This window comes from Vulpes vulpes, chromosome 1 (assembly GCF_048418805.1).
Source record: "Vulpes vulpes isolate BD-2025 chromosome 1, VulVul3, whole genome shotgun sequence".
NCBI lineage: Eukaryota > Metazoa > Chordata > Mammalia > Carnivora > Canidae > Vulpes > Vulpes vulpes.
Genome location: NC_132780.1, coordinates 196,573,762 through 196,594,703, shown reverse-complemented (window position 1 = coordinate 196,594,703; position 20,942 = coordinate 196,573,762). Strand labels below are relative to the sequence as shown.

General features: G+C 34.2%; 1 protein-coding gene across 5 annotated transcripts in view; it reads left to right on the top strand.

Moving 5' to 3' along the window:
* The window catches only part of REV3L (REV3 like, DNA directed polymerase zeta catalytic subunit), a 179,356-nt gene that overhangs the window by 4,521 nt on the left and 153,893 nt on the right, over positions 1 to 20,942 (top strand). For 3 of the 5 annotated variants that reach the window (XM_072739059.1, XM_072739056.1, XM_072739070.1), the window contains exon 2: positions 5,171 to 5,298. The exons of the other annotated variants lie outside the window; for them this stretch is intronic. The gene's annotated coding sequence lies outside the window, so the exon portion shown is untranslated. The remainder of the gene's footprint in view (positions 1 to 5,170; positions 5,299 to 20,942) is intronic. 5 annotated transcript variants of the gene reach the window in all.

The following is a 20,942-nucleotide window of genomic DNA, read 5'->3' as shown; positions in this document are numbered from 1 at the left end:
GACCAACTAGCAGGCAAAAAAGGGGAGTCAGGGAAGGCTTCATGAAGGAAGTATGGATTAAGTCATTTTAAAGGAATTTCAAAAGAATTTCAAAATTCTGATGGAGGAACAGATACAAGGTAATTCACAAACGAAAACTGCTCTTGGCAGGGCAGCTTGGCAATGCATATTATAATTCTCGAAATGTTTTTTGACCCAATACTAGTTTTAGAGATTTTAATCTATGAATGTAAATCTTTTGGCAAAATCTGATTATCTTTTGAATCCATCTACTTCTTTTCATTATCCATCACCACCCTAGTCTAAACTACTAGCATTTTTGGATGCACTTACAATAGCCTCCTAATCTTGGCCTACCCCAGTCCACTCTCTTCCCTTCTAATCTGTTTTCTACACTGTAATCAGAGGGATCTTTTCAAAATGCAAACCTGATTATATCACCCTACTACTTGATATGCTTCAGTAGCTTTCCATTGCATTTAGGATAAGGACAAAACTACATGTCTTATGTGGTGGCGTCTACATGTCTTACAAGGTCTTGCATAGTCTGGCCCCTACCTTTCTATCTAGTCATGGCTTGAGCCATGTTCTTCTTGCCTTGCTCTTTGTGTTCCAGCCATATTGGCCTTATTTCAGTCCCTTTTCTTGCCATGCTCCCTTCCACAATGAGGCCTTTGTACATGCTGTTCCCTCTGCCTAGAATGTTTTTCCTTTTCCTTCACCTAAACTCTGATTTATCTTTCCTCAGGGAAGCCTTCCCTATCATAGACTCTCAAAACTCCATAAAACTCTCCTTCATAACACTTGGCTGTAATTGTAATTTTATATATGTTGGAGATTAACGTCTGTTTTTCCCAATAACCTCCACAAATGCTGGTAATGTGTTCATTTTTGCTCACCATTATACAATCGATACTACCACAGTGCTTGAAACTCAAGCATTTTTGTAGGAATCAATAGATAATAGTCATCAACAGGGCGCAACCTCAAATATTCAACAGCTGGGAAATGGTTACATCAATTGGGCATATTCATACAGTAGAATTTATTAAAATAAAATTTTAGAAGAATATAAAAATATGGGACAATGCTCAGTATATTTGAAAAAAATCAGTTTGTGAAATAGTCATGTATTAAAATGCAGAAAAATATACAAAAATATAAAGGTTGGTTATCTCTAAGATGTCTGTTTTGAAATTTTTAGATTTTCTTATGGAGAGAATGTATTGATTTTATAATTTGTGAAAAAGCTATGTACAAAATTAAGGGAAAACTGGCTTTCTAGGTACGGTTCAGAAATACAGCAAAAGAGACTTGAAGTTCATACTGGGCTCCGAAATAAGTATCCACCCAAATGCATGATTGTGTGATGATAGTATTGAACTTGATTATATAAATTCAATTTAGGAACTACAGAATGATTCTTACATTAAAGCAAGCCAGTAATTTCTGGCTTTTTAAAAAAATTATACTCACTTATATGTAAACTGATTTTAATTTTAAAATGTTTTGAAAAGTAGTGTGGTTTTGGCTCATAGCAACAATGAAACAGAGTGGAGGCTAGAAACTGACTTAAACTAGATAAGAATTTACTATATGAAAATGGATGCTACCTGTACCTCTTAGTATGGAAAGAAAAATAAACAGTGTTGAGATAACCAGTTAATTATCTGGAAAAATAAAAAGTTGACTTCCAGGTGAATCAGAAGGTTTAAATTTGAGAACAAAACAACATAGGATAATTATTTTTAGTATAATCTAGGAATGGCAAAGAGCTTTCAAGGTATACAGTAACTGGAGCCAGGTTAGAGATCTTCACAATATAAAAAATTCAGTATAGAGAAAGAAAATTATAAAGTGAAAAGACACAGACTAGTAACAACTTGTATACTTTTCATGAAGAACTAATGTCCTCTTAATATACAAAGAGCTCCTAGAAAATAATCTAATAGAAAAAATGAGCAAAATTCATATGAAAAGGGGTATAATTTTATTCATAAAGGAGATATAAATTCAATCTACAACATACTATCAAATTAGGGAAGATTGATTGCATAGTAAGAGTTGGAGAGAAGGAAAGGAAGGGGAAATGGGCATTCTCATATTGCTGGTGGGAATATAAAATGTTCTTTTTCTATGGAAAAGCAATTTGGAAATCATTTTCAAAATTAAAGATACACATATATTTTGATCTGGCAATTTCATTCAAGGATTTTATCTTTAAATATTTTATGTACGTGTTAACCTGTAATTTGTGGCAGCATTGTTTGTCATTGCAAAAAACTGGAAACAACCTAAACATAAATCCGTTAAGGGAGTGGTTAAGTAAATAATGGTATATCTATTCAATGGAATACTAGGCAAATCTTAAAGTAACGAAGCAACACTATGTGCACTCCTGTTGTGCCATGTATAAGATATATTAAAGAGGGGGAAAATGTGTAAGAGGTATAGTATGCTGCCATTCTTGTGTTTTATGTGTATATATATATATATATATATACACACATATATACATAAAATATATATGTACATGTGTGTATATAAATATCAAAGGATATATGACAGTTTGGTGACAGTGGTTGCCTTCAATGAGGGGAACTGGTGGCCTAGAGGACAAAGGTGGGAGACTGAATTTTTTTTTTTTTTTTAGTATATCGTTTGGTGATTTTGGAATATTTTTTACTATGTGCATGTGATACCTATTCAAAGTTTTAAGTTGTGTTTGAAGGAATTGGTAAAGAACAACAAAAACACACACAAAAAAACTAATAGTTGTGAACAATTATCAAATGATTACTCCAGTACTGTTTAATTTTAGATTTTGCTAGAGGTCGGATTCAGAGCTTCCCATTGATGTTATGTGGCTCACTGGAGGGTGGCCCTGGAGTGGAGGCTAAAGGAAGGCTGTGGGGTTCCTTTAAGCAGATAACATCATGAGCAATAACTTATAGTTACTGCTCCTTTTGATATCTTCAGTCCATTAAAGGAGGTGCTTTATTACTTGGAATCTACTTCAGTTAGCCACAGAGTATGAAGCTGCCTCTTGTGGAGAATGGACCATGGAGCTACTACTGGAGTTTATACTCCCAAGTGCCTGAGGAATATGTCACCCAGTGCAGAGTGTAGCCCACTGATATTGAGAGCACAGGGTGGCAGGGATGTTGATTGCCCTGGGGAGCACAGTTCTAGGCCTGAATTTCTGTATTTGCTGTATTGGATCTCCTAGGCATGTGCATCTGATGTGTCATTTAGCTTGCTGCAAGGTGGTTGCCTAATGGTGCATGTATATTCCACAAAAATAAACATTATTATTTTGAAATATTATTTCTTATGTGAAAAAGGTTGAATTTGAGATTCATTCATACTATTAAAAATCTCACTTAAATTTTAATTTTCTTCTATAGTTATATAAGGAAAATGATAATTTAAAAAAAGTTTTTTTTGTTTTTTTTTTTTTACCAAGTACTATGTTGATGCTTCTAAATGTCCTTTTGTTGGTCTGTGTGCTGAACAAATATTATTTACAATATGGAAAAAGTTGGGAAACACTGTTCTGGTCAAATCCTCTCACTTTATGTAAAGAGAACTGAAATCTAGATAAGAAAGTGCAAGGATTTGTCCTGTGTCCTATAGTTGGTTGTGTGGGCTGGGTATGAAAACTAAGGATCTATGACTCTTAGCTCTCTCTGCTTCACACTGGCCCCCCAAACCTGAGGAAGAATTGGAAGAAGACATTGATGATAATTTAAAGGTGAATGTACTGAATCTTAGAGGAATTGATTAGAAGACCTGCACGTACACAGTTTAGAAATCTTTAAGGTCATACTCTGTCCAGTAGTGCTTAGAATCTTCTTGTAGGATAGGCTGTAGCAGGATTTGTTTTGTAATGACCGTAGTTCTTTCCTTAAAACAAAGGCTAGAGTGTATAGAAGAGGAATTTAGGGCAGATATAAACAAAAATTGATACTAGGATTGAACGTATATAGTTTTCCAAAGAGAAAGGGAATGTGCCAGGAGATCTTTCAAGTTCCTCTAGTGCTATAATTTTCTCTTGTCTTGTTTTTGATTGGATGAGAATTTGTTCAATAAAAAAAGTGAAAATCGATTCAGGTTTAAGGAGTTTGGGGTTAAACAGATTTCAAAGGATATTGTCATTAGCCCTAGACATTTCAAAGAAATACTTAGCAACTTATTAAGATGTGGGATATAGTATGTTGTATATTACTTTGGTACCTGGCTGTCATTTTAACACCACAGTGATACTAAATAAGAAAGGAAATAATGGGAGGTAAGGTAAACTGGGTAAATTGTGTTAACTTATAGGTTCCAGGTAAGATACAGATAGAGCAGGATAGGTGTCTTAGGCAATTAAACTCCACTGTTTAAACATAAAGGAGATACATTTTTGAGAATAAAACAAATCATAAGTAAAAATAAAACCCTTTTAATAAGTCTGTTTAATCTTTTGGTGTGTGGGTGGTTTTTTTCGTTTGTTTTTTTTGTTTTTTTTTTTTTGTCATTTAAGTTTTTCAGATGACCTTCTGTGTTTCTTCCAGTTCTCTGTAGCTTTTTAAATATTTTTTTTTCAATGAAAATTATTTTGTTGCTTAATGAGTATTGGCAAACTGGACTGTTTTCTGCAGCAGAAATTGAATGTATGCCTAGCAAAGAAAATCTGTGAAAAAAAGGGTGGTAATTGTTGTTGTAAATGTTAGGGTTTTTTTCGTCCAATTCTATTTTCTTTTAGGACCATAGTTGTGGGAAATACTAAGAACTTGAGGTCCATTTCCTTGGGGGTAGTTATTTAATTTTCTTTGGGCTGAGAGAGCATTTACTACATAAACAACTCCAACAATAAAAGCGAGCGTGTTACCTCAAAAATGCTTGTGTAATAAGTAACAATATACCGAGAGTTTTCTATTTTTCTTCCATTTATTACAATTACCAAGGAAATATAACAATAATTAAAAGAAATATCTTATTTTGCATATATATTTACACTTCAAAGTAATTTATATATTAAATTAGGTTTTGTTTGAGATGGTGAAACGAAAGGTTTTGTAAGTAAGAATACATGTTGATATGTGAAAAAATGTGAAGTTAAAACATGTTGGCATACTCTTAGTTTCTCAGAACAAGAAAATGACTAATCTAAATTTCATTTCAGAATAAAAACCAAGACAAGCCACATAAAAGCAACCTAAAAATTAAACAGTCATCATATTATTTGTTTTAAAACTATGGAATAATATATCTGAGGAAGATTTCTCTCAAAATTGTTTTTCTCAATTTCAAGTAAGTAATTTATTTTGGTTAATATATTGGGGATGAGGGGGGTTGGGGGTAAGCCTTGGCATTGAAGTTGATAAATCCTACTCATCCTTAAAGTAACAACTCAAATATTAACCTCTTTAAAGCCTTTTGTGACTCCTTTGCCCATTCCCAAAAGGTTATCTCTTTGGCTTCTCATAGTCTTAGCCCCCTTTCACATTGCTGATAAAGGACTTAACTACACTTAGTGTTGTGTTTGCCTGTAGGGATAGTCACATGGCACTGCCCTGTGTGCTTCCCTGCCCCTGCTCCATACCCTCCTACACTGTCTTTTGCTGAGAGACTCTGGTCAAGTTACTTTACTTCTTTGAGCCTTAATTCCCTCCTCTGTAAAATGAGTTTTGTTTTGTTTTTTAAAAGATTTTATTTATTTGAGAGAGAGAGTGAGCATGAGCAGGGGACGAGGCCGACTCCCACTTAGAAGGGCGGGGCTCCATCCAAGGCCCCAGGATCAAGACCTGAGCTGAAGGCAGGCGCTTAACTGGCTGAGCCACCCAGATGTTCCTAAAATGAGTTTTTTTTTTTAAGATTATATTTATTTATTAATGAGAGACACAGAGAGAGAGAGAGGCAGAAACACTGGCAGAGGGAGAAGCAGGCTCCATGCAGGGAACCCGATGCGGGACTCCATCCCGGAACTCCAGAATCACGCCCTGGGCTGAAGGCGGCGTTAAACCGCTGAGCCACCGGGCTGCACCTCATTGGATTATTATGATTAAACAATAATCAGCAAATGTGTGGCATGATATCAATATGTGTTACTTTCTTTACCCTTCTAACTCCAGAATCTGCCACATTATTTCACATATACTAAGCACTCTTTAAAATAATTGAATTGAAATGAAAAATGGATTTTTTTTAGCATTTATTAATTATTCACAATAGAGCAAACGAAAATACCTGCACATTGTGGTATAAAGCTTTTTGTAGTTGGTCACTACCTCATATGTCTTCAGGCTAGGTAATTACCTGTTTAAGGGGCAATGTTAAGCCATTGATCCAAGGAGTAACTAAAATTTTCCAATGCTGCAGATTAGGTTATGTTTATTTCTTCAGAAAGAGCCTTGTTTTCCAAAGCCTTCAGCAGTGCCGCCTTTATTAAAGATGGTGGTAGAAAGAATTGAAAATATGTGTGCCAGAGGTCACAAAAGTGACAATAGGATTTATTGCTTTCTTGTTTTTGACTCTTGTGAATTCATAAAACACAAAAATTGAAGCTTTTGGTTTTTAAACCTATTTAGGATTGTGGAATGTGGGCCAGGTGAATTCATTATTGCCTGGAGTTTCAATTTCTTCATATTTTCCCTATATGTATGTTTTGTTTTGGTTTTTAACAACATTGTCTTTTAAGTTTTTTCATGAAGTCATTAGAAAGATTTTCAAATTAATTTTGATGAATCACACCTTTGTTGATGCTTAATGATTTTAAAATAGAAACCAGGTCAGTCAAAAGACATTACTTTTAAATCATTCTATTAACAGATTATAGGCCATTTATTGACCCTTTACTATGTGCCCAGTTCTAAGTATTTTAATTTTTACAGCTCTATAAAATGGGTACTGTTATCCCCATTTTACAGTTGAGGAAATGAGGCTTGGAGAGGTTAATTAACTTTTGCCTAAAGTTATTCAGCATATATTTACCTCATAGCATGTGAGGTTTAAAATGAGGGAATGTGTATTAGCCTAAACAGAAGAAGGAGGAAAGCAAAATCTGAGATGTATGTGACCTAACACTTTGGAATTTGATAATGGCTGTTACTGAGACATCACTGTGACCATGAATATATACTTACTCACTTTTTTGTGTGTGTATGATAGTATACCCTGCTACTCTGTACTGACCCTTTTTCTCCCTGAGCAATATTAATGTCTCCTCTCAAATTCATGTTCCCATTTGGACTGGATTGTTTTGTTATATGTATATGTGTTCCTAAGGTGATAGTGGGACTTGACTCTAATATGAGTCGGATACAAAATATCTCTATTAAGTTTAGTTTGGTTAAACAAGTAGCATATATTCTCATTGTGAAATTTAACAAACAGGTAAAACATAAATTTTCCTTTATCACCACCAATCCTATTCCCCTATCCACTCGTATCGGTTTTTGCATGACAAACCTCCCCAAAACATAGTGGTATAAAATAAGCTATTTGTTAGCGTCTGATTCTGAGATGGGCTCAAGTAAGCAGTTTTGCCCCTGCTGCTGGCTGGGCTGCTTACGTGGTGCTTATGTGGAAGCTGGTTGGTCTAGGATGGCTTCATTCATATGTCTGGGTATTGGTGCGAGCTTTGGCCATGTGTCTCCCGCAGGCTAGCCTTCAGCTGGAGGCAGCAGTAGGGTTTACGGAAGCAGCAAGTGAAGGCAAGCCCCATATATTTTATCTTGTCCCATGGGCCAAAGCATATCACATGGCCAAGCCCAGAGCAGTGTGGAAGAGGTTTCCTAAGAGTATGTGACTCATTATTGTAATAATCTATACCCCTGTTGCCAGCTGACTCATGTTCAGGAAACATTTGTCACTGTGTCAGCGCCTTACCCTTGAAAAAGATAGTGTTTAAAAATTTATTCAGTAATTCAGATAAATTTAGCTAATTCCTTGTTCTTGTTTTATTCCATTCTCATCGTTGCTCAGCATTATTCCTGGTCCCATTTAATCAACAAATATATACTGAGCACTCACTAAGTGCACAATAAGGTATCAGGTGGGCAGCAGATGGAGCAAGGTTACTATGTTCATCATCCAAGTTTCTTAAACTTCCCTACCTATCTGCTCTGTTATATGAATAGAATTCTATAAAAGCAAGGCAATTAGAGCAGTTTTCTGAAAATGACCAACAGCCCACACAAGACAAAATATATCTTGCGTACTATATTTTGAAATGTCTTACAAGAATATCTTCAAGAGAAGGAAAAGTGTAACACAGAGGTTGTTTTGATCTGTACTCCCACCAGCAATATGAGACTTTTTCCATCTCTTCACCAAGATTATGTTCTCAAATGTTTTGATCTTTGCCAATCTAATAGATAAAAACATGGATCGCTGTGTAGTTTTAATTTGCATTTATTTATTACAAGTGATATATAGTGTCTTTCCATATGCTCGAGAGACATTTGTACTTTTTCAGTGTACTACATGTTTATCTTTTATCCACTTTTTTGGGTCTTGGTCTTTTGTTTATTGATTCCAAGGAGCTCTTCATGTAATAGGAAAATTGGTCTCTATGCATTGACTTTGAATATTTTTCCCAGTTTGTTATGATAAATATTTTATTTAAATATTTTTTTCATTTTATAAAGAACTTTTATATCTCAAATGAGACTTTAGATCACATTTAGTTGAGGTTTTAAATATTGGGTATGAGAGTGGAAGAAAAAGATACTATCACTTATTTAGAGAACTTTTAAAGTGCTGTGACTTAAAATGAATAGTTTCAAAAGGATTTTATCTTTTGTTTACTTTTTTCTTTTCAAGTTGTATTCTATCCTGAGACCACCACCCCTCTTGGGGATGTTTTAAGATGAATAGACCGTGTAGGATAGGTGGAAAAAACTATGTATTATTAGGATAACTGGTGAATCCTGTTGCTCTGAGTCTCATCTAGTTTAGTTTGTGTGTGTGCGCGCGTGTGCGCAATATATACAACACATACATATATGGTAGTAGTGGTTCAAGCAGTGCTCTAACTCATATATAACTCTTCACCTATTCAGCCAAGAGGTCAGCTCGAAGCTGGTTGGTCTAGGATGGCTTCATTTACCTAATCAACCAGATAGCTATATTAGGGTGCCTAGGTTAGGCTGGCCTTTACCCAGTGGGCCAAACAGAGGAAAAACAACGGACTCTGACCTTTTTTGAGAAGGCAGTAATGCTGCCCACAATCCAAACAATGTCCTACATTTTTGGTAAGGTGGTAGGGAGCTAGGAAGAAGGTAGCAAAAGCATCTGTGACCTCCTGTGCGGCATCTAACATTGTGAAATACTTTGATTTCCCACCCCACCCTTTCTGTATAAATTGAAATTTCTTTCAATTTAAAGAAAACGACAAGGCTGTAGAGAGGAGTGTGTTTTGAGTCTTTTAATGTAGTTTTCATAAGTTTTTAAAGTTGGCAAGTCCTTCATACATAATTTTGCCCAGCAGCATCCAAAAACAAACAGAAATCCTTAAGTGATCTCTAGTGGGGAATGGTAGAATACCAGTTTTTGCCATGCTTTAGTTTTAATTTTTCAAAGTTGTTGAAGTGTTCTTTAGGGTCTGTTATCTCATCAATATCTTTATAAATGTTTCATTGATAATTAAAAAGTTTTCCAGATGGTAACAATAGTTAAATGATAGTGAGCATTTCATAATGTATATAATTGTCCAATCACTGTTGTGTACCTGAAACTAGTATAATATTGTATGTCAACTATACAGTAAAAAAAAAAAAAAGTTTTTCATTTATTTGATAAATTGTGGACATACTATTTCCTTGACTAAAAGAAATTTTAACATTTCTGAGGTTGTAATACATCTTACAATGTATACATTTAATACAGTAATTTTCCCTTCTGAAAAGCTGATGTTAAACTTATGGGATGTCTTGTAATATATCACTTCCTAAAGAAAATTTGACATTTCATAATTTGTTTTTATCCTCTGTGCACTTATTTTTATTTATGTAATATGTCATGGAATGAAATTGCTTCCCACTTTATTTTGTTCTTCATTTTTACCTTGCATCTTTCATTGTTTTAACTTTGTATATTTTGATGTTGAGTTATTTGGCACATACAACTTCATAACAGATCTCTTATGGCTGTGCTTTTCAAACTATTTGTGGTGAAGAATCTGGCTTTTTCCTGATACTTTTAATAAAATATATTAGAAGTGAATTACTAGAAAAATGAAACAAGAAAGAAAAACCAATAAGCGAAATACAAGCTTCCTTTATTATTTTTATTATATTATTATTATTATTATTATTATTATTATTATGTTAAACTGATATACAGTTCCTCTGCCAAATTGCTGTAAGAGTATTCTAAATGCTTGCTTCCAAGTTTTATACTTACCTTGTTCTAGACCTGTAACAGCTAGCTAGGTCTTGGACTATATTTGAGTAGCTCTATAAACATCTTTATTTCAATTTAAAGAGACCCTTTAATTCTTTTTCTCTTGAATCTTATTTCTTGTCCCACATAAAAGTAGTTATTCCTGTTTCCTCTTAGTATTACTATTTCCATGATACTATCATTGCCTGTCACTATTTTTAACCTTTCTTTATGTCATTTCATTTTTTTTAACCTCATCTGAGGCTCTTTCCAATAGAAAGGTTTTAGACAATAAAAATTCGTTATAATTGATATGCTTGATTTTTATTCCTATAATGTTATACTTTCTCATAATTTTGTTTAACTCTGCTGTTTGCAGTATAGATTTTTTAAAAAAAAAACATAGATCAGAAATCATCTTAAAAGCATATATATAGAAATGTAGTTGTAATTTAAAAATTTAAGAACAAATAAAAATATTCTTTTATGAAATACAAGGAATTTAGCTTTTTTTAACACTCTCAGCTTCCCAGGTTAATCTTTAAGACTAGCTTATAAATTTTGAATATTTTAAATTGTGTATCTCCTCTTTCAAAAAAATTTAAGCTTCTGTATTAAATTTCAGTAGAACAATTTGGACTCCGCTCTACATATTAATTTGATATGGAATACTACCACAAATCTGTTTATACCATACCTCTTATACCCATTCTTGAGTTCCAATTTAAATTTCCTTCTTTTGCCACAAATATGTTTTCAGATACTATTTTTTGGGAGATATTCATGTGGATTACTTTTTTCTGAGTCCTTGAATATCTGAAAATGGCTTTTTGTTGCCTGCATGTGTTAATGACAGCATGGCTCAATATGAAAGTCCCAGACTTTCCCTTTACAATTTTCTGACCATTATTCTGGTCTCTTTTACTTTGAGACAAGAAGGTTCTTTTGATGTAGAGATGCTGGTACTTTTTATTTTGGGATATTTCTTCTATTATACCTTTGAATATTGCTTTCATTTGTTAAGGCTTTTTTTTTTTTTAATTACCAGTTATTGGTGGATTGGTTCACATTTCTTTTTTATACCTGTTTTCCTTCTTATTTTTAACTTTGTCTTTTTGCATTCCTGGTGAACATTTTTATTTTCATCTTCTACATTACTGATAGGTTTTTGCAATATTGAGTCTTTTTTTATCACTAGTGTGGAATTTATTTTTGTTGTTTATTCCTTTCTTTTTTCTTACCTCTTAGAGTTCCATAGGTTTATATCTTACTCTGCATATGTCTAATATGTTTTTATTTGTTCCTGGTCTTTTTAATTAGTATCTTTCCTTATAAAAGATGCTTTATAGGAAATTAATTTCCTTGTCTCTTACTGAGACACACAGCAGATACTTTCTACATTTCTTCTTTTTCTTTTTTTTTCATTTCTTCTTTTTCTTAATGTAAATTATCACAGATTCTTTTCATTGACAATTTAAGATGTTTTATCCATTCTGCTGAATGTTTGTATAGGTCCCATGCTTATCCATCTATGAACGGGAAGCTATTTATCCATTCTTGGTATTTGCCAGGAGGCAGAGTATGGAGAGTCTACTTAGTTGTCTTTGTTTTCCACTGCTAAGCTGATAGAAACACCCTTCCAGATACTTAGAATTAATAATTGTGCACAACCCACTTAGATGAAAGCATTCATCATGTATGCCTCTCCTGGGTTTGAGGTTTAAGTTTTTCCCCTGTTCCTACTGCACATCCTTTCTGTCATGTGGAAGAAAACTTATTCCTGCATAATATGAGATGATGTTTCTGTTTTCATTTATTTTCTATTCTTTAATTTTTAAAAGATTTTATTTATTTGACAGCACACGCACTGAGCCATCCAGGTGTACCCATTTTTTGTTTTGTTTTTAACCAGAGCATTCATTATTTGAAAGTCTCCAGATTGTAAAGGCCCTTAGGACTTCGGTGATTTCATCAATGATGGAAACTAACATCCAGAATGGAGAGAACTATGCTCCATGGGTTTAAGTTTTTAGGTGTAAAACATTCCCTGGGTGTGATAACTCTAAACCAAGTCTGTTTTGTGGCTTAGGAAACTGTCCATAGGACTGGAGATAGTTGTTGCTATTTGGTATTCCTAAGCTAGGATAGTTATGGCACCAGTCCTCATGATCTCATCCTCTTGTACTTACCTGTTACCTGAGGAAGGCCAAAGGGAATATCCCCTGAATTGCTGTGAAGACTCCTGATGAAAAGAAACTACCTCACACTGCTTTGCTTGCACATTGTTTCATGTTTTATATCCTATCAAGTATAACCAAGTGGCTTTTATGAGTTATGTGAGTCTGAATGTTTAGTTGGGCCTAATGTGTTATATTTGTATTTCATGATTTTTTTTGGCTTGTTCTTAATATTTTGCTGAGTGAATCTGTGTTTATTGCTTATTCTTTGTAAGCATTTCAAATTATAAATATGTCATATAGATACTCTATAATATAGATTAATATATGTAAAGAATATAACAATAGAATATATCAGTTTTAATACTTAGGGTAAGACATAGACTATTACAGATATCTTTGAAGTATTTGACTGCTTCCTCCTCTCCTATCTAATAATTTTGGTTAATCATTTCTTTGCTTTTCCTTACAGTTTTACCTCATATGTATATGTATCCCTAAACATTATATTGTTTAGTTTTATCTTTTTGGAACTTATGCTTGTTCTTCTGTGATTTTTTTTTTTCCTCCCAACATTGTTTTTTGGACATCATCCATGTGGAATTATATAGCTGTAGTTCATTCATTTTCACTGTTATATAGTATTCCATTGTATGAAATACCATAATTTTATTTTTTATTCTCCTGTCTTTGGACATTTGAGTTGTTTCCTGTTCTTTATCCCCAATTACAAACAATGCTGTTATGAAAACTGTTGTGCATGTCTGTAAAAATTTATAAGTTTATACTAGGGGTAGAATTGCTGAGGGTAGAGTGTGCATACCTCTCCTTTACTAAGTAATGCCAAATTATTTTCTAAAGAGGTTCTACCAAACTGTATTCCCACCAGCAGAGTGTGAGAGTTCTGATGTTCTACATTGTCACCAACATTTAGAATTGTCAGACTTCTTAAGTTCTAAATTACTTCTTACAGGTATAAATGATATCTCATTATGAGTTTGTATGTTTTCTCTCATAGTAAAGTTGAATTTTCCCATATGTTTATCATCTGCTTGTTTTAGCAAAGATTGAGAGAGATGTGTTGAATTCTCCACCTTGTGGATTTGTCTGTTTCTGTTTTAGTTCTGTCAGTTTTTGCTTCATGTATTTTGAAGCTTTGTTAGGGCCTTATATATTTAGAATTGCTGTGAAGACTCCTGTCTTCTTGGTGGTGAGGTGGCCTCTTTATCCCTGTAATATTCCTTATTCTGAAATCTTCCTTGTCTGTTGTTAGTATAGCCATTCCAGCTTTTTTTTTTTTTTGATTAATGTTAACAGGATATATCAAGATTTTATTTTTAAGATTTTATTTATTCATGAGAGAGACAGAGAGGCAGAGACACAGGCAGAGGGAGAAGCAGGCTCCCTGCAGGGAGCCCGATGTAGAACTCAATCCCAGGATCACAAGCTGAGCCAAAGGCAGATGCTCAACCACTGAGCCACCTAGGTGCCCCAGAATACGTCAAGAATTTGAAGGGCCTGAAATTTTACCTTCTTGCAAGCTAACGAGTTAATTTGTCAGAAATTTCATAGATCCTAGCAGTAGACATGAGATTCCTGGATCTCCATATTATTCACTATTAATAAGGAGGAACTGCAAATGGGAGATGGTTTCAGGTTAAAGTACTTAGAAGGAGGTTCAAAAACTGCTACCACAACAGAGACCCATGGAGAATTGTCTCCCAAAATATCTTTTTTTGTTCTTTTCAACTCATTTATGTTTTTATATGGATTTCCTTTGTAGAAAGCATATCGTTGGAGTTATTCATTTAATCTAATAATCTTTATCTTTCATTGGTGTGTTAAGATTGTTTATATTTAATGCAATTGGTAATATGATTGGACTAAAAATTTATCACTGAGCTAGCTGTTTTCTATTGTCTATGTTCTTTTTGTTTGTTTGTTTATGATAGAGAGAGAGGCAGAGACACAGGCAGAGGGAGAAGCAGGCTCCATGCACCGGGAGCCCGATGTGGTATTCGATCCCGGGCCTCCAGGATCGCGCCCTGGGCCAAAGGCAGGCGCCAAACCGCTGCGCCACCCAGGGATCCCCTATTGTCTCTGTTCTTTGATTCGTTTTTCCTCTTTTGGACTATTTGGATATTTTATATTTCCTTTTTCTCCATATTTGCTTATTTATTTATACCTTTTGAAATTAATTTAATGGCAGCCCTTAATGGGGTAATTGAATTACCCCAGTAATTCAAACCCCTAATGGCAGTTTGAAATATACATTTGTAAATGGTAACCAAAGACTTCTATCACATAGAATTGTACGTTGTTTCATATGTACTTATAAGGACTCCCAATTCTTCCTGATTATCTTTTGTGCTTTTGTTATACGTTTTACTTTTATATATGCTATCAACATACAATATGTTGGTACTATTTTTACTTTAGATATCTTTTAAGGGCAATTACAAATAAATGAAGTTTTGTATTTACTTTCTTTTTTGTTTTTTGTTTTTTTTTTTTCCTTTTTGTATTTACTTTCATTTATGTCACACTTAGTGGTATTGATTTCTTTGTGTGGATCCAAGTTTCTGTCTGGTATCATACTCCATCTGTGTGAAGAACTTCCTTTAACATTTATTTTATTGTAGTACAAAACTGGTGCCCTGTCTCAGTTTTTGTTTTTCTGAAAATTTTATCTTTCCTTTTTATGAAATATTTTTTTTTTTGCTGAGTATAGAATTGTAGATTGCCTTTTTTTTTTCTTTTGAAAGATACCACTCTGTTGTCTGGCTCGTTGTAGTTTTGCTGTAATTCTTACCTTTGGTTCTCTGTGTATAAAGTATCTTTCTTTTTTTTTCCCCCCTCTTTTTTCTTTATCTTTGGGTATGGTTTGCCTTTACCTTTTTTTTTTTTTTTTTAAGATTTTATTATTTATTAGAGAATGAGATGGCAGAGGGAGAAGGAAAAACAGGCTCCCCACTGAGCAGGGAGCCTGATTGTGGGGCTTGATCTTAGGACTCTGGGATCATGACCTGAGCTGGAGGCAGAGGCACCCAGGCACCCCAGTTTGCCTTTGCTTTTGAACATGATGTCTTTTTGCCTTTTCTTTCTTTCTTTTTTTTTTTTTTGTCTTTTTGCTTTTTTGGTGTTCTCTGAACTGTTTGGTTCTTTGGTTTGGTATCTTTTATATAATGAGGAAAACTCTCAGCCATTATCTCTTCATGTTATTTCTTTTGAATTGTCCTCTCTTCTCTATGTGATTTTAGTTAAATGGATGTTAGACTATAAGATGCTGTCTCATAGCTTTTATATGATTCGTTATAAGTTTTTTCTTATTTCCCCCCCAATCTTTTTATCTTTTTTTTCTGATATGAGATTATCTTTTAGGGAGATTTCCTTGATGATAATCATTGTTGCTATTCCTGAAGTATTGCTATTTTTTTTAAGATTTTATTTATTTATTTATTTATTTATTCATTCATTCATTCATTCATTCATTCATGAGAGACACAGAGAGAGAGAGAGAGAGAGAGGCAGAGACACAGGCAGAGGGAGAAGGAGGCTTCATGTAGGGAGCCTGATGTGGGATTCGATCCCGGGTCTCCAGGATCTTGACCTGAACTGAAGGCGGCGTTAAACCGCTGAGCCACCTGGGCTGCTCGAAGTATTGCTATTTTAGAAGGCGAAGCTATCATATAAAGGCATGTACTTTTTTGGGCATGTCTTGAGATCTTTGGTTATTAGTAAAATATGTTAATATATTTTGTACCAACTAAAAAGCAGTCTGACTAGATTTAAGGATGATGAGATATGGCCCAAGATTATGGCTACTGTTGTGAAGATAGAATATAATGTAATAATTTCAGTGACTTGGCAACTAAAGTATGTTTTAATTTTATGTCTTATTTTTCTGTGTTAATCACTTGAAATTTACTGGTTTTCATTCTGAATTATACCTTCAGTTATTGTAGTAGAATATATTTAATTTGGAATTAAAAATTAATACTACGTATTATCAAGTGGCTAGACCCAGATATGTTTAGTCTCCTAGGACTATGTAAAATTGACATGAAGTAAAGTACAAGTAAATAATCAATTTTAGTATTTTGGGTTTTTGTGGTCTATTAATTGAGAAGGTGTTTTGGAAGTATAGATGAGATGCCTTTTTTTTAAAGGAGGTTTTTTTTTTTTTTTTTAATGCATGTAAGCTTTGAGATCACTAAAAACTAATAAACCAACCAATATAAATGAAACTAAGAAATTTCAAAGTGTGGGAAAGTTTTTTGAATATATACATATGTTTCAAATGATCAGAAATGATAAATGAGATCTCTCTAGTTTTGAAAAAATATGATAGATGAATAAAGGAATGTTATCTCAAAAGGAAAGTAAGATATACTTCTAATTTTTTTCATTTACACTAATTGAGGATTGTCAGATTTACTAAAGAATCTTAGTGATATGTGTGATTCAAGAACCTAATATTTAATTATAAAAAAAGCCCTTTTTGAAATCTGAAGCTTAATGGTATTAGTATAAAAAAAGATAGTAGGGGGAACTGGTTCATTGTAAGCATTTTTTATGTGAACTCCGCTTTACCTAGTAAGATTCCTTGTCATGATACGTTATACTTTTTCACAGAAAGGAAAAATGTTTTGTTTGACCCATGTTTCAGTAGCTGGCAGATTTTGAAATGGGGACATCTCCAAGTTGATATTGGACACTAGCCACATAAAAGGACAAGGAGCCAAATGCATGAAACATTTGCTTTTTTGGCAGAAAACCCCAGTATATGCTTCAATTTTCTTTTAAAAAATTGAAGTAAACCTGATCATGGGCAGTTTCTTGTTTAGTGTGTTAAATTCCCGCCACAGCCCCAGCATGTAACTTGAGAACAGAGGGTCAAGCTTTTGTTGACAACTATGACACTTTCTGGCTCTCCTTCTGCAGTTGTAGAATCAGAACAGGGAATTGTTTTTCCTCTGATAAAAAGGAAGACTCTGAATTCCTTAAATGCAATTGGAACCCTGATCCTACACGTACATGAACACACAGAGAAGTACATATGCATAGTGTTCTTTTTATCCTGATATGTTTTATCTCAGTAATTACTCTTTGATACATTGCAGTGCTTTGGTAAATATTTATTGAAGAAAAGGAATTATTTTTTTGTATATAGTCTTACACAGATGACAAATCTTTACATGTAGATTGTAGACTTTCAAATCCATTCTCTGTCCATTTCCATTGTTAATACTTTAATTGAGGTCTCATTATATTAGCTTGGCCCATCATAATAGTCTTTCAGCTTGTCTCTGAATTCACTTCTTTTCAAATTCAGCCCGTATAAAGTCACTGGAGTGATCTTTCTAAAACCCAGATTTTGTCCAAATGAGGACATATTGACAGTGGTACAGGAGAAAGTAGGTAAAAAACTGCAAATAACCTAAGTGTTAAAAAATGAAGAGTAGTTCCATCTATATGTTACATATGGTCTGCCGTATAGTCCTCAAAAATCTAAGAAAGAATATAAAGGGGAAATGTTCCCTTGTGTGGCTGAGTGAAGAAAATAGGCTTCAAAATGGTCTGTATAATATGATCCTTCTGTTTAAAAGTGTATATAATATAAACAAATAATAAAACAATATGAATATGGTAGATTTGAGTAATGTTTTTCTTTTCTGTGCTTTTTCATATCTTATAAAAGCATATATTACTTTATAAATAAGGGGGAAATTAATAAACCAAAACATACGACCTATTCATATTATTCTTTTTTTTTTTTAATTTATTTATGATAGTCACAGAGAGAGAGAGAGAGAGACATAGGCAGAGGGAGAAGCAGGCTCCATGCACCGGGAGCCCGAAGTGGGATTCGATCCCGGGTCTCCAGGATCGCGCCCTGGGCCAAAGGCAGGCGCCAAACCGCTGCGCCACCCAGGGATCCCATATTATTCTCTTTTGAAGCCATCATTAGCTTTCTGTATTTTACAGAGGTATTCCCAAAAAGTAGTCCATGGATATGACTGTATTAGAATCACCTGGGGGTATTCAGATTCCTGAGGTCTATCCCAGACATGAAACAAAAACCTCTGCAGTTGTCTAGGAATATGTACTTCTGGCAGATGCCACCATTAAGTTCTGAAACTGGCCTACAGTATAGAATAAAACACTAGATGACTTTTCTATGATCTGATACCTGAATGCCTTCCCAGCCTCATTTCTTCCCCAGGCACTTTGCTCGTTAGTCTGAACTGCTTGCTCTTCCTCAGAGGTATATCTCATGGTTCTGTATTTACTTAAAGCTTAAGGAAAGCCAAGAACCTGGCTGTTGTAGGTATGGAGCACTGGTGATAGTGTTGCTCCTCATTAAAGGTTTGATCAATGAATGAATGCCACTCCTCTGGATTAAATGACAATGTCCATTCAGTGAATTCTTCCTATTTTAAAATGTCCTGAGACATCACCTCCGTTGTGAAATGCTCCTGACTTTCCTCAAAGTTAATTAATCCTTTGTGCCACCATTGTATTTTGTGCCTCTCTTAGAGCTGTTATCACACTGACATGCAAGTAGTTGTTTTTGACTTATCTGACTTCCCTATTAGAGTGTAAGTTTTGTGAGGACAGGTGAGTATGTTTGCCAGTCTTTGTGTCCTCAGTGCTTGGTTGGTGCCTAGATATGCAGTAAAAATTAGTAGGAAAAACTTATGACAGAAGGACAATCTTGTATGACTCCACTTGTATGAGGTATCTGAATAGTTAAATTCATAGAGAAAGAAAGTAAATTAGTGATTACTAGGGGCTGGGGAAAGGGGATATGGGGATTTATTATTAAGTGGGTGCAGAGTTTCAGTTTGGGATGATGAAAATATTCTAGAAATGGATAGTGATAATAGTTATACAATAGTGTGAATGCGCTTATAATGGTTATACAACAATGTGAATGTGCTTATTAATATGACTGAATTATATACACTCAGAAAGTTAAAATGGTAAGTTTTATGTATATTGTCTCACACAGATACACAAACCACCTCTTGAAGGTAAAGACCTTGGCTATTCACCTAGCTTTGTTCTCTATAGTTCTTAATGTTGTTTTGCTTCACTGTGTCTTCTTTTGACTTGATTTTAAAGATGTTTGAAATTAAGTCAAATGTACAGAGAAAGCACATAGGAAATCCTTTAACAAGTCAGCAGAATTTATAAAGTGGAAAACTTAGCATATTGCTTTCTAAAAATCACATATTTAAAGAAAATATGATATTACAAATAGTAATTAAAATTGAAGTGGCTATCACCTACTACTAACAGATAGATAGTGGTGAAACAGAAGCAATATAGAATCATGGAGCTTCATACTTGATATGGTTAAAGGATCTTTTTTTTTTTCTTTACTTAGAATTGTCTCCCTACTCAAGTCCAGGATGATTGGCAAGCAATACATTGAGTACCTTGGCAGTATCCTAAGTGATTTTTGCAGATGATCTCATTTGAGCTGCTTACATCTCCATGAAGTAATGATGATTCTGTGTTTTCATAAGGAAATCACATATGCTATTTAATACTATTCACTTGGAGCAGTTGCAAACCTTGTGTGTGTGTATACACACAAGCACGTGCATATGTGTATATTCCTTCTAGTACAGTGATTCTCTGTGATTCAGTTTGCAAAATAATTTTTTTTTAAGAGGGAAAGCAGACAGGGAGAGAGAGAATTCTAAGCAGACTCCAGGCCCAGCACAGAGCCCCATGCAGGGTTCAGTCTCACAACCCTGAGATTAGGATCTGAGCTGAAACTAAGAGTCAGTCACTTAACCAAATATGCCATCCAGGTGCGCCCTAAAGATTTTTAAGTAATCTCTACACCCAACGTGGGGCTCGAATTCACAGTCCTGAGTCAAGTCACATGTTCTACCGACTGAGCCATGCACTACACAAAATAATTTCTTTGGGAGCAATTTAAAAGGGAGATTTGGGGACTTTGCACCTAGAGTTTCTGACAGAAAAGGTCTGGAATGCTTCTCTTTTAGATAGTCTTAGAACATAATGAAAGAAATACTATTACAATGAAACATATTTTGGACTGATAAAGATCTATTTTAGAAGCAAATCTCATTTTTGGAATGATTGAAATCTAATAAAAATGGCATATTCTTCTTTTGACTGCATCATTCCTATCAACTCCCTGTTCTTTCTTGTCAATGATTTCCATATCTATACTTCCTACCTACTGCCATTTTCTGTGAAGCATTGAGAAATCCTGGTGAGTGACTGATAAGATGAAGATTTGTTCATTCTTCGGTTCTTTTTCCTTAATTTTATTGAGGTATGACTTACATGAAAGAAAATTGACCAATCCTAAGTATATAAATAGACGAGTTTTGGCAAAGGTAGCAATCC